Below are 13025 nucleotides of genomic sequence, written 5' to 3'. Positions count from 1 at the left end.
ATCGGGAATGGATATCGTTGGACATTTTTCGATGGCATCCGATTAAAGAAAGTGCCTCCTAGTAGTTGTGGATTATTTTTCCAAATGGGTGGAACCAAAGACGTTTGCCAAGATAATCGAGTAGATGATCATCATCAAGTTTCTGTGGAAAAATATTGTGTGTCGATTCGATATTTCTTATAAGCTAATCTCAAATAATGAGAGATAATTCTAAAGATGGAAGATCCAGGAATGGTGCTCAAATTATGACATTCTGCAGGCTTTTACTTCTGTGGCTTGTCCCTAAAGCAATGGTTAGGTGAAGGTCACCAACAAAAAAAATCAATAGAGGGTTCAAAACCAGGCTTGAACATCTTAGAGGAAGTTGGATCGATGAATTGCCCAGTGTATTGTGGGCTTACCACACTATGCCCGAGAGGCCATGGGCATAAACCCTTTTCATCTAGTGTACAACGGAGAAGTAGTTGTACCTGATCTTATAGGCAAAATCAAATATAAAGAAATTGCTCGGCTAATGACTTATCGGTAGCGAATGAAGCAAAACTACAATCAAAGAGTCATCCCCCCTATTTTTTTCAGGTCGGTGATTTAGTTTGGAAGTGGATCAAGTCTGTTGGTGATGTTAACAAATTAAAGCCACAGTGGGGCGGGCCAAACAAGGTGGTATGAAAGCTTACCTCATGTTCTTATTATCTCTAAGACTTGAAAGAAAAGAACTTGGATCGGCCATGAAGTGCAAATCATCTATAGTCTTATCGGACTTAAGAGTACATCCATAATAAATTTGTGTAAATAGTAAAAATTTATACTTAATGAATGCAAGTAAATTCAACCCAGAAAGTCTAAGTCCTAGACTCTCATACTGAGTCTCAAACTCTCATACCGAGTGACCAAGTTATAAGTGAATTTGCTCTCATGACCAAGTCCTAGACTCTTATGCTGAATGATCAAGTTATAAGTGAGCTTACTCTTACGACCAAGTCTCAGACTCTCGTGTCGAGCGGTCGAGTTATAAGTGAGCTTGCTCTCACAACCAAGTCTCAAACTCTCGTGTCTAGCGACCAAATTATAAGTGAGCTTGCCCTCATGATTAAGTTTCATATTCTCATGATATTCAACCACATTACAAGTGTAGGACCGTTAGATTCGATAGAGGGGGGGTGAATATCGATTCGAAAACTTAGAGTATAAACGCAGCGGAAAAGTAAATGAACACAGTTGTTTTTTACTTCGTTCGGAGCCTGTGACGACTCCTACTCGAAGGCTCGTGGTCCTTGACCACTTTCGTTGGGCAATCACTATCAATTCGAATATTACAGAGTTAAGTACAAGAATTGACAGATAAAGAAAATACCGACAATAGAATTAAAACAAAACCAGCACTGAGTCGGAGAGCTTTTCGTAGCGTCGCAAGAGCACAGAGCAGCAGATCTTGGATTCTTAGTTGATCTTAAGCTCCACCCTTGCCCCTTCTTTTATATGAAGCTGAGGGCGCCCCGGATCCCTTCCAGGCGCCCTGGTGAGACGTGGCAGGTCCAACCAGTGAGCTCCACGTGGCGACGCGCAATCAGGATAAAGTTTGCCTCCCGGGCGCCCGGATCCCTTCCGGGCGCCCGGACCTCCGGGCGCCCGGACCCTGTTTTCCCGCAGAATCCGTCCTGCAAGACAAACGTTAGTCCGGAGGTAAATATATATCCTGTAAAACAGATTGTTAGCACAATTAAAGTTCAACAAAGTAATAGCAAAGAGTATGACTTAGATTCCGTCTTTCCGAGACCGGAATCTAGTCACGATCTCGACTTAGATATCCGAAATGGATCTAAGCCGGATCGACGCCTAATGTTCCCTTCCCGGGAACGCGTCCTCGCAGTCACTCCCCTCCAGTGACTTACCTTACTTACCTGCCAGACGTCCGGTCAGCCCTTCGACCGTCTAGACTTCTCGCCAAGGTCAGCCCGTCGACCTAGCGGACTTCTCGCCAAGCGTCCGGCCGTCGACCGCTTGGACTTCTCGCCACTATCCGGTTCATGCCAAGCGTCCAGTCAGCCCATCGACCCGCTTGGACTTCTTGCCAGCTATCCGGTCAGCCCGTCGACCTAGCTGGACTTCGTGCCAGACATCCGGTCAGCCCGTCGACCTGTCTGGACTTTTCCTGCACACTTGATCAAAGTGTCAGACAACAACACAACTAACTTAACCTATTTGTCATTCATCAAAACCTAGGTTAGACCGTTAGTGCTACCCGCACCAACAATCTCCCCCTTTTTGATAGAATGACAACCTGGTTAAGTTAGTGAAAACATATGCAAGAAACAACATGCATTTATGTGGTTTTAAAGTTTGTTAGTTTGTATTTTCAAATTGGTTTAGCTAACTTAACCACCTAACCCTCCTCCCCCTTTGGCATTCATCAAAAAATGAACAAAGGTAAATAATCATAGTGAAGACTTACTGTAACAGGTAATCAAATTTTGAAAGATAACTAAGTTTGGTTCAAAATTTGAAAGATAAAAGTGCAATTTTTAACACCAAGTTAAAAAAGAGTCAAGTTGACTTGGGGTAGACAAGTTGAGTTTTGAAAAGTTAAAGTTAAAATTAAACTTTTCAAGAAATAAAATTTTTGCCAAAATTAATTTTTAAGGCTAATTTTGGAAATAGTTAATTTTTCAAATCAGGTTTGAAAATTAGGTGGGATTAAACTTAGTTAAATTTAACTTTTTGAAAACTCGTGTTTTAAAAATAAGTTAGTTTTAAAATAGATGTAAAAAAGCATTTTTCAAACACACAAAATTTTAATTAATTTCTCCCCCTGAACTTGATACTTAAAAGTTTGAAAATATTTGCTAAAAATATTCAAAGTAATTTTTTTTTTAAAATGAGGTAGAATTTTCTAGAGAGATTTTAAAGAGAAGATTAAAAAAATAACGCTTAAGGAGATAATTAAAAAATAAACCTCCCCCTGAATTTGATATTCCTTTAATTTATTAATCCTCCTTATTTATTAATTTTTCTAGGGGATTTAAAAGCAATTGAACCTCCCCCTGAATTGGTTACTCCCCTTAATTTAATATCTCCCCTTTAATACTAAGGTTTGGTTGTGTTAAATTTCAAAGCCCTAACACATTTGTCTAATTTAGTAATACATATATTATTATCTCTGTATCCTTGGTATAACTGTTTATTTGAATTTGATTAATCAATTATTAATTAATTTTAGATTCAGGTGCTTAACTTTAGTTTAAGGTTAAATAAGATAAGATTTTATTAATTCAATAACAGTTAAGCATTATCAATAATTTATTGATTAGTTTTTACTTGATTTAATAATTTAATACTTAGTGAAATAATTTAAATTTCATATTACTTGATTGAGCTGGTCAATGAAAGTGTTAGTTATAATTATTATTATTAAAAAAAATTTTAAAGAGATTTTTAAAACAGCATTTAAAAGGAATTTAAAATGATTTCTATAATATGTTTTATGTCAATTAACATATGTTTGATTCAGTTTTGATTTTAGATTTAAATTAATATTAGTGGTTAATTTAAGTTTAAGTTTAATTTCAAGTTTAAGTTAAAAATTTTAATTTTAATTGTAATTTCAATATTAAGTTTTAATTTAAGATTTAATTTTTAGTTAAGTCAAATTAAAAATTAATTTTAAGGTAAAAATGATGTTTAAGGTTAAAAATGAGTTTAAAGTCAAAATAATAATTTTTAAAGTGAAAATAATCGATAGAAATAATTTATTATTCTATTTTTAAGTTAACAAAATTTCATTAAAAATGATACAAAATTTTTAGATAGTTTTAAAATGATTTTTAAAATATTTTTTAAAGGATTTTTAAAAGTTTTTTTTTTAAATAATTTTTGAAATAATTTTTAAGTTAAAATAATTTTTAAAATAACAATAATTTTTAAAAGGTTTTAAAAGGATTTTTAAAGTTTTTTTTTTTTTAAAATGATTTTTAAAAGAGTTATTAAAATAATTTTTAAAAATGTTTTAAAATAATTTAAATTTTTTTTTTAAAATGATTTTTTGAAAGAGTTTTTAAAATAATTTTTAAAATGTTTTAAAAGAATTTTTTAAAAGAATTTTTTAAAGTTTAAAATGATTTTTAAAATAGTTTTTAAAATGTTTTAAAATAATTTTTAAAATAATTTTTTAAAGTTTAAAATGATTTTTAAAAGAGTTTTTAAAATGTTTTAAAATAATTTTTAAAAGAATTTTTAAAAGTTTTTTAAAACGATTTTTAAAAGAGTTTTTAAAATAATTTTTAAAATGTTTTAAAATACTTTTAAAAAAAAATTTTAAAATGGTTTTTTTAAAAGAGTTTTTAAAATGATTTTTTAAATGTTTTAAAATATTTTTTTAAAATAATTTTTTAAAGTTTAAAATGATTTTTAAAATAGTTTTTTAAATGTTTTAAAATAATTTTTAAATATAGTTTTTAAAGAATTTTTAAAATTAGATTTTAAAGAATTTTTAAAATAATTTTTGAAAATAGATTTTAAAGAATTTTTAAAATAGTTTTTAAAGAATTTTTTAAAAATAGTTTTTAAAGAATTTTTAAAATAGTTTTTAAAGAATTTTAAAAATAGTTTTTAAAGAATTTTTTAAAATAGTTTTTAAAGAATTTTTAAAATAGTTTTTTAAAGAATTTTAAAAATAGTTTTTAAAGAATTTTTAAAATAGTTTTTAAAGAATTTTAAAAATAGTTTTTAAAGAATTTTAAAAATAGTTTTTAAAGAATTTTTTTAAAATAGTTTTTAAAGAATTTTTAAAATAGTTTTTAAAGAATTTTTAAAATAGTTTTTTTAAAGAATTTTTAAAAATAGTTTTTAAAGAATTTTAAAAATAGTTTTTAAAGAATTTTTTAAAATAGTTTTTAAAGAATTTTAAAAATAGTTTTTTAAAGAATTTTTAAATAATTTTTAAAGAATTTTTAAAATAGTTTTTAAAGAATTTTTAAAATAGTTTTTTAAAGAATTTTTAAAAATAGTTTTTAAAGAATTTTAAAAATAGTTTTTTAAAGAATTTTTTAAAATAGTTTTTAAAGAATTTTTAAAAATAGTTTTTAAAGAATTTTTAAAATAGTTTTTTAAAGAATTTTTTTAAAATAGTTTTTAAAGAATTTTAAAAATAGTTTTTAAAGAATTTTTAAAATAGTTTTTTAAAGAATTTTTAAAATAGTTTTTTAAAGAATTTTAAAAATAGTTTTTAAAGAATTTTTAAAATAGTTTTTTAAAGAATTTTTTTTAAAATAGTTTTTAAAATAGTTTTTTAAAGAATTTTTAAAATAGTTTTTAAAGAGTTTTAAAAATAGTTTTTAAAGAATTTTTCAAATAATTTTTAAAGAATTTTAAAAATAGTTTTTAAAGAGTTTTAAAAATAGTTTTTAAAGAATTTTTCAAATAATTTTTAAAGAATTTTAAAAATAGTTTTTAAAGATTTTTTTTTAAAAATAGTTTTTAAAGAATTTTTAAAATAGATTTTTAAAGAATTTTAAAAAATAGTTTTTAAAGAATTTTAAAAATAGTTTTTAAAAATTTTTTAAAATAGATTTTAAAGAATTTTTAAAATGGTTTTTTAAAGTTATTATAATTTGAATTTGAATTTCGAAATTTAATTTTAATTAATTTTAATTTAATTTGAAATTTGAAAATTAATTTTAATTTAATTTGAAATTTGAAAATTAATTTTAATTTGAAAATTATTTAATTTAATCCTTATTCATCTCACCTGATCTAGATTATCAATCAGGGAATCCTATAATTTTGTGAGATGAATTAGATTTAATTACAGAGTTTGGTTTAACTTGTGTTAGATTCAGGTTTGGCTTTGGTCTCAACAAATAGGCATTCTTCGGATAAACTTCTAAGCTTGGTGAGTCACCTGGACATCATTAGAAGTAACCAACCCTTTGAGGTTTTCCGAATAGTCCTATCCACGGAGCTTAGTACCAAACCTTGGTCTACCTAGTTAGGATCCGTAAGGGGTAGCTTCGGTCAGTTCCACTTGGCCAAATGCACCAGATCGAAGCCATATCTTTCTAGACATGCGATGCCCAAGCTTCCCCAACGTACTATCATCCAAAACTTCACCAGTACTACTTGTCAAGTTAAACTTTTGTCCCTGTTTATTCTATTCCTAACTACCCTGCCAGGTAGGTTGGTTTTTGGGTACCCTACCGGGTAAGTTTGTTTCGGTTACCCTGTCGGGTAAATTATTTTTGGAGGTGCCAGCTATTCTGGAGCCTCCCCTAAAATGTTGATTTTTATTTTTAAGATTTCTTGTATAATTAGAGTTAGTTTTAGTTAAGTTTTAATGTTTAATTTGTAATTTAAATTTAAGTTTTTAATTTTGAATTAATTAAATGGGTCAAATTATCTTTCTTTAAAAGAGTATATTTAATATTTAAATTTTCTTTCAATTTTAATTTTATTGGGTTAATTGACTTATCTTTCTTTAGTAGCTTATTTTTAAAGTTTAGGTTTTTATTTAATTTTGAGTTAATTAAATTGTTTGAATTATATTTCTTTAAGGGTTTATCTTTTAACTTTTTATTGATTGTTAATTTTGAATTTTCTAGATTATTTTTGTTTAATATGTTATCTTTAACATTTAATTTTAAGTTTGTTAACTTCCGTTTTGATTTTATCAAAGTGTTTGATTTTATCCTTATATTTTCTTTACCTTTCAAGTTGATATAATTAGTGGAATTTATTAAATAAGTCTTATCATTAAAATTTAATTTTTTGTTAATTAAATTATCTTGGGTTTGGATAGAATTTTCTTGTAAAATACCGGAAAAATGACGATTATTAATAAGGGAATTTCCCAGAATTTTTGGAAATTTTTCGGGAATTTTTCGGAGCTCGTACGGACGAGTTGACGGGGATAAAAACGGGGTCCGGAAAAGCCTGTTTAGGCTACCCTGTTTTAATGAGGAAAAGTTTTCTTTTCTTTTCCTTTTTCTTTTCTTTTTCTTTTCCTTTATTTTTCTCTTGTTTTCGCCGTATCCTTCTCTTCGCCCGCGCCTGCCCTCTCCGAGCCCCCCCTGTTCCTTCCCTCGCGCACCCGAGCCACCGGCGTGCCCTAACCGCCGGCCCGGCGGTTTCTCCGAGGCCGAAGCCTTAAACCCCTCGGCCCTCCTTTTCTTCTTCTCCTCTCTGTGCTTGTGGCCGCGCAACACCGCCGGTCCTTGCCGCTGCCCTAGCGCCGAAGCTTCGTCCGAGCCTCCACTTGGCTGTGCCCTAGATCCGCCGCCGGTCGAGTTTTTCTTCTGCACGAAGCCAACCGATTGTCGATCTTTTCTTCTGTGCTCAGCCGCGACTCCCATCTCACGGCGCCACCTGATATCTGCCCTAGCGACAACAGACGTCGCCGACGCTGATCCACCTCCGCCGGCCACTGGTCCGATAGCGCCGGCCAAACTCCTCTGCCCTAGTTGCATTCGGTGCCGCTGCCGTCTCTCGACCCGAACTAGCGCCGGCGACTGAGTTTCCTCTGTGCCCTAGTTTTTACTCTTCACGGTTGTACTGTCTATGTTGTTACTGTGCCCTAGCTGTGATCGAAGAGGTAAGGGAAACTATGTTTTGTTGTTGTATTGTAGGGGTGGAAAGATTTCTTGGTTGATTTCTTGATCTCTTTGATCTGGACAGCGTTACTTAGGTTTCCAGCAGTTACCTTTGTTTTGACAGCAACTAGCTTAGGCTGTGAAGATAGATCCGAGCAGTAAGGTGGAATTCAGAAGGTGAGGTACTGTTCTGTGAAGTTGGAATCATCAATAGAGTTAACAAGAACGGTTAATTTGGGTACATATATTGAATTATGTGTGAATTAGGGTTCTTGTTAGATAAGTAGTTGATTTAGCTGTTTGATACAAGTTGAATAGCTAAATTATATGTGTTGAATTATGTGGGTTTGAGGATTTGATTTAGTTAATTAATTTATATGTAATTAACTAAATCTGTATATTATGTGATACAGGACTTTGATTCGAGACGGTGTCTCGACGGGTATCTCGATTAGCGTATTGGACCATTTCGATTGGAGGCGGGTACTTTGACTTATGTCTTTTGATATGCATAATAAAGTGTTTAACATATAGCAAGAATTGTGTTTTCCATTTTATTCGGTTGGTCACTACATGATCTGTTACATGTTGTTTGTTTATTTATTATGCACTGCATGTTATTATTTATCTGACCATACATGCTTCCGGTAGTGACCCAACCATGTGATACATCATGTTCTGGACCTAGGGTTTTATATGATACCCTATCTGTTTGTGTACCTTCCATTTGATACATTGACTTGTGGTACACCTTGTATTTATGTATGGATCTTGCTATGCTATTCATGAGATTGTCATGCTTAGTGTCATGCATCATGTTTGCATGCTGTGCGATTGTTGGCTCCGCTATGGTCGAGCCCATCGCCAGTTACATGTACTGCACACACCACCACCACCCATGGGTTAGTGGTATATCAGACAGGTGTGTGGCGGTTCTGCTGTTTGGCTCCGTTGGTCTGAGGACTCAGCGTGGTAGCCGGCAGTCAGTTCCGCTCTGTTTGGCTCCGCTGGCATTTAGTGTAGCAGCGTAGTAGCCGGCAGATGGTGGACTTTGTTTGGCTCCGTTGGTCAGATGACTCAGCGTGGTAGCCGGCAGAGATATCCTCCCCGTCATTGTGTACCGGGAGATGAGAGCATTGAGCTCCCCCATTTATGATTTGGGGACAGAGGACAGGAGTACTCCGACGGCATCCCGTCCACTCAGTCACTGTCAGGAGCAGTGATGTCTGAGTGCACGGTCACCATATGCATTTATTGCATTTTATTGTTTGTGATTGTTGCACTTATATGCTGCATTTGTATGGATGCATTTGATTGACATGCATACAGGATTATGATTTTCTTCGGTCTGACGACATGTTACCTTTGTACCTTGATTCCGGTTAGTACAGTTATCTCCTGATTTCATTTCAGTTGCATTTATTCCTTCTCGTATTCAGGAGATTGTACGCATGATTAGTGTTATCTGTTATTTGTTTTATTATGTATATCAGTTGTACCTGCTGAGTGTTGGACTCACCCCGCCTCCATTGTTGATATTTTCATGTTGAGGCTGTCCGGTGGCCCCCCACCTGCACGTAGAGCTAGTTCTCTACTAGATCATTATTTGTTTTATTTTGGCCTTTTTCTTTATCAGACTTTGACTTAGTATTGTCTTTGGATTTTTCCTATGGATATTGTATGGAGTGATACCTTTTGATGGATTTTTTATATGATATTGGATTTCATTCGACTACGTGCCTGCCTGGACGGCAGAAGAGGTGAGTTCGTTGGATTTGAGCTTTACGAGTGTAGTGGAGTAGGGTGGATTTCGAGTCAGAGTCCTATTGTTATTGATTACTGTTATTAACTGCGTGGTTGTGACAGCCAGAGGCTGGATATCTTTATTAACTGCGTGGTGTTTGTCTTTATTTTTTTGTTATCATTCCAGCCGCCTGTGGCTGATGTATATGTGATATGTAGAAAGTTTCATATTGTCCGCCGTACAGGGGAGATGCTGCCGAAATTTCTTCGGACAGAGACTCCTCTGGGGCGTGACATTTCTAGATTGATATTGTCTAGATTATTAAACAATTTATTAATTGTGTCTAGATTGATATTGACCTTGTCATCATTTTTGTTTGAATTTTCAAATTTGTTTAGGTTTAAATTCGAATTTTTAGATTTATTAATTATTTTCAGATTTTCTGTATTTTCTAAATTAATTATATTTGTTTTATCAGAAAATATCCTAGGGGTATTTTCTGTATTTTCTGAATTAATTATATTTGTTTTATCAGAAAATGTCCTAGGGGTATTTTCGCAAGTATTGTCATGTACACTATTTTCACATATACTTTCAGATATATCCAAATTAACATGCACATATTTTAAACTACTACTAGCAAGGGTGTTTTGGTAAATGTTACTAACCTTGAGCGCAACCCCTAATTCAGCAGGCTTCTCCGTTGGATCTGACTCGAGTCCGGATTCGACTTTAACTTGATCTTCTAGCTCCATTGGCGTTTCGTGAAGCTTGATCAACTGGGTCCACAGCTCATATGCATTCTTGTATTTTTCTAGTCTGCATATGATATTGTTAGGTAAAATATTACAAATAATTTTACTTACGTTTTTATTCAGTTCCGAGTTCTGAGAAGGTTTTTTCAATATTAGCATATAATCGATATCTACGCTTCCTAAGAAGCATTCCATTCTTCGCCTCCAGTAGTTGAAATCTTCATCGTACGGTGGTGGTTCATTGGGGTTCCATCCTTCTTGAAAAGACATTGTTCTTGCACACAATGAAACAAAGACAAAATTCCAAGACTTGGTCTTGGATTAGCAGTGCTGGAAAAAATAATATTTCACTAATTTTTTTTTTTAAAATAATAAAATATTATTAAAATATTAATAAAAAATATTATCTCAAATTTTTGAAAATGTAATATTTTGTCGATACTAAATAATAGTGAAAAGATGACGATGTATTTTTCAAAAACAGTTTTGGAGGGAAAAAACGAAAGGCGTAAGGTTTTATTTTAAAAACGAACGATATATAATTTTTCTTTAAAAAGACCCCCTCTTTGTCTGATTGGTGGTTGCACCAAATCAGAGCGGTACCTGCTCTGATACCACTTGTAGGACCGTTAGATTCGATAGAGGGGGGGGTGAATATCGATTCGAAAACTTAGAGTATAAACGCAGCGGAAAAGTAAATGAACACAGTTGTTTTTTACTTCGTTCGGAGCCTGTGACGACTCCTACTCGAAGGCCCGTGGTCCTTGACCACTTTCGTTGGGCAATCACTATCAATTCGAATATTACAGAGTTAAGTACAAGAATTGACAGATAAAGAAAATACCGACAATAGAATTAAAACAAAACCAGCACTGAGTCGGAGAGCTTTTCGTAGCGTCGCAAGAGCACAGAGCAGCAGATCTTGGATTCTTAGTTGATCTTAAGCTCCACCCTTGCCCCTTCTTTTATATGAAGCTCAGGGCGGCCCGGATCCCTTCCAGGCGCCCTGGTGAGACGTGGCAGGTCCAACCAGTGAGCTCCACGTGGCGACGCGCAATCAGGATAAAGTTTGCCTCCCGGGCGCCCGGATCCCTTCTGGGCGCCCGGGCGCCCGGACCCTGTTTTCCCGCAGAATCCGTCCTGCAAGACAAACGTTAGTCCGGAGGCAAATATATATCCTGTAAAACAGATTGTTAGCATAATTAAAGTTCAACAAAGTAATAGCAAAGAGTATGACTTAGATTCCGTCTTTCCGAGACCGGAATCTAGTCACGATCTCGACTTAGATATCCGAAATGGATCTAAGCCGGATCGACGCCTAATGTTCCCTTCCCGGGAACGTGTCCTCGCAGTCACTCCCCTCCAGTGACTTACCTTACTTACCTGTCAGACGTCCGGTCAGCCCTTCGACCCGTCTGGACTTCTCGCCAGCTATCTGGTCAGCCCGTCGACCTAGCTGGACTTCTCGCCAAGCGTCCGGTCAGCCCGTCGACCCGCTTGGACTTCTCGCCATCTATCCGGTCAGCCCGTCGACCTAGCTGGACTTCTCGCCAAGCGTCCGGTCAGCCCGTCGACCCGCTTGGACTTCTTGCCAGCTATCCGGTCAGCCCGTCGACCTAGCTGGACTTCGTGCCAGACATCCGGTTAGCCTGTCGACCTGTCTGGACTTTTCCTGCACACTTGATCAAAGTGTCAGACAACAACACAACTAACTTAACTTATTTGTCATTCATCAAAACCTAGGTTAGACCGTTAGTGCTACCCGCACCAACAACAAGGACATTCACTCACGTGCTTAAATGTGGCATACTTAGAACTCTGAAGGAGTAGTGGTTATTTAGGGTCTCTTTAAGCCTTTAAAACGTGGAGTTACCTGAGTGGATGTTTGCTTAAATAGTGCATAAATAAACTAGAAGAGGCAAGTATAAGGAAAGTAAAAGAGATGATAAAATGCTAAGGCATAAAAAGCGTTGAATGCCTGAGAGCAAAGGAAAGTATCTACAACCACATAGTTGTTAAGATCTTATAGAGCCATAGAAACTTTTTACAGAGGATATTATTCAAAATCAGGCAAGGCATCCTCCGAGATGATCTCCATGATCTTCTAGTGCTGAATGAAATTTATAGGAATGGTGGTTGTCAGATAGCCTCCATCCCTCAGCTATTTGATGACCCTCTTTGCATTATAGCAGAATATTTTGGAAGTATGATCGACAAGCATTTGGTTGAAGTCCTTTGAGTGCAGATATTCTACTCTAAAGGTCTCTAGCCAATTGGACTCCCGTTCCTTATAGTTTGCCATCTCTACCTTTAAAGCCTTTAATTCTGCTTTCAGAGCTACCAGCTCGGTGTCTTTTGCATCAAAATCATGTTGTTTCTCTTCAAGTTGAAGATCCTTTACCATTTGCTTGGCCGCTCGGCTGGCATGTTCAGAGAGAAGACTGGCCTCTACTTCTTCCAACTTCTTAGAAAGGGCTCAGGCCTCCTTGTTCTTGATGTTTAAGTCATCTATGGATTTGAATTTCCGAGCATTGGCTAAGTGGAGGCGTGACTCGAAGGTTTGTTCTTGTTTTTGGAGTCTCTCAAGTTGGACAGTATGGTCATAGTTTTTATCTTTTCCCACTGCAAGAGCCCACATGGCCCCTAATAATATCTCTGACTGGCTCTCCAACTCCCTCTTCAGTTGGGCTACCTCAGTTGATGGTCGCTCGGCTGAGCCTTGGGATGTGCTTGCTCCCCTTGTCAAGCCCTACAGAGTTTGATGTTCATGGCTCAACTTGGCAAATTTTTGACATAAAGTTAGGTCATCCACCCAAAACTATCAACGTAGAATGTACAAGTGCAAAGTAAGTTTACCCCAGTGATATCTTAGCTAAAGCGATCAACCAGCTCCTCAAGTGAGCTCAAGATCACCCGGGCTCGGGAATCAACCCAAGTTTGGGCCAG

This window comes from Zingiber officinale, chromosome 6B (genome assembly GCF_018446385.1).
Source record: "Zingiber officinale cultivar Zhangliang chromosome 6B, Zo_v1.1, whole genome shotgun sequence".
Lineage (NCBI taxonomy): Eukaryota > Viridiplantae > Streptophyta > Magnoliopsida > Zingiberales > Zingiberaceae > Zingiber > Zingiber officinale.
The sequence above is the reverse complement of the archived record's forward strand: the minus strand, read 5'-3'. Positions refer to the sequence as shown.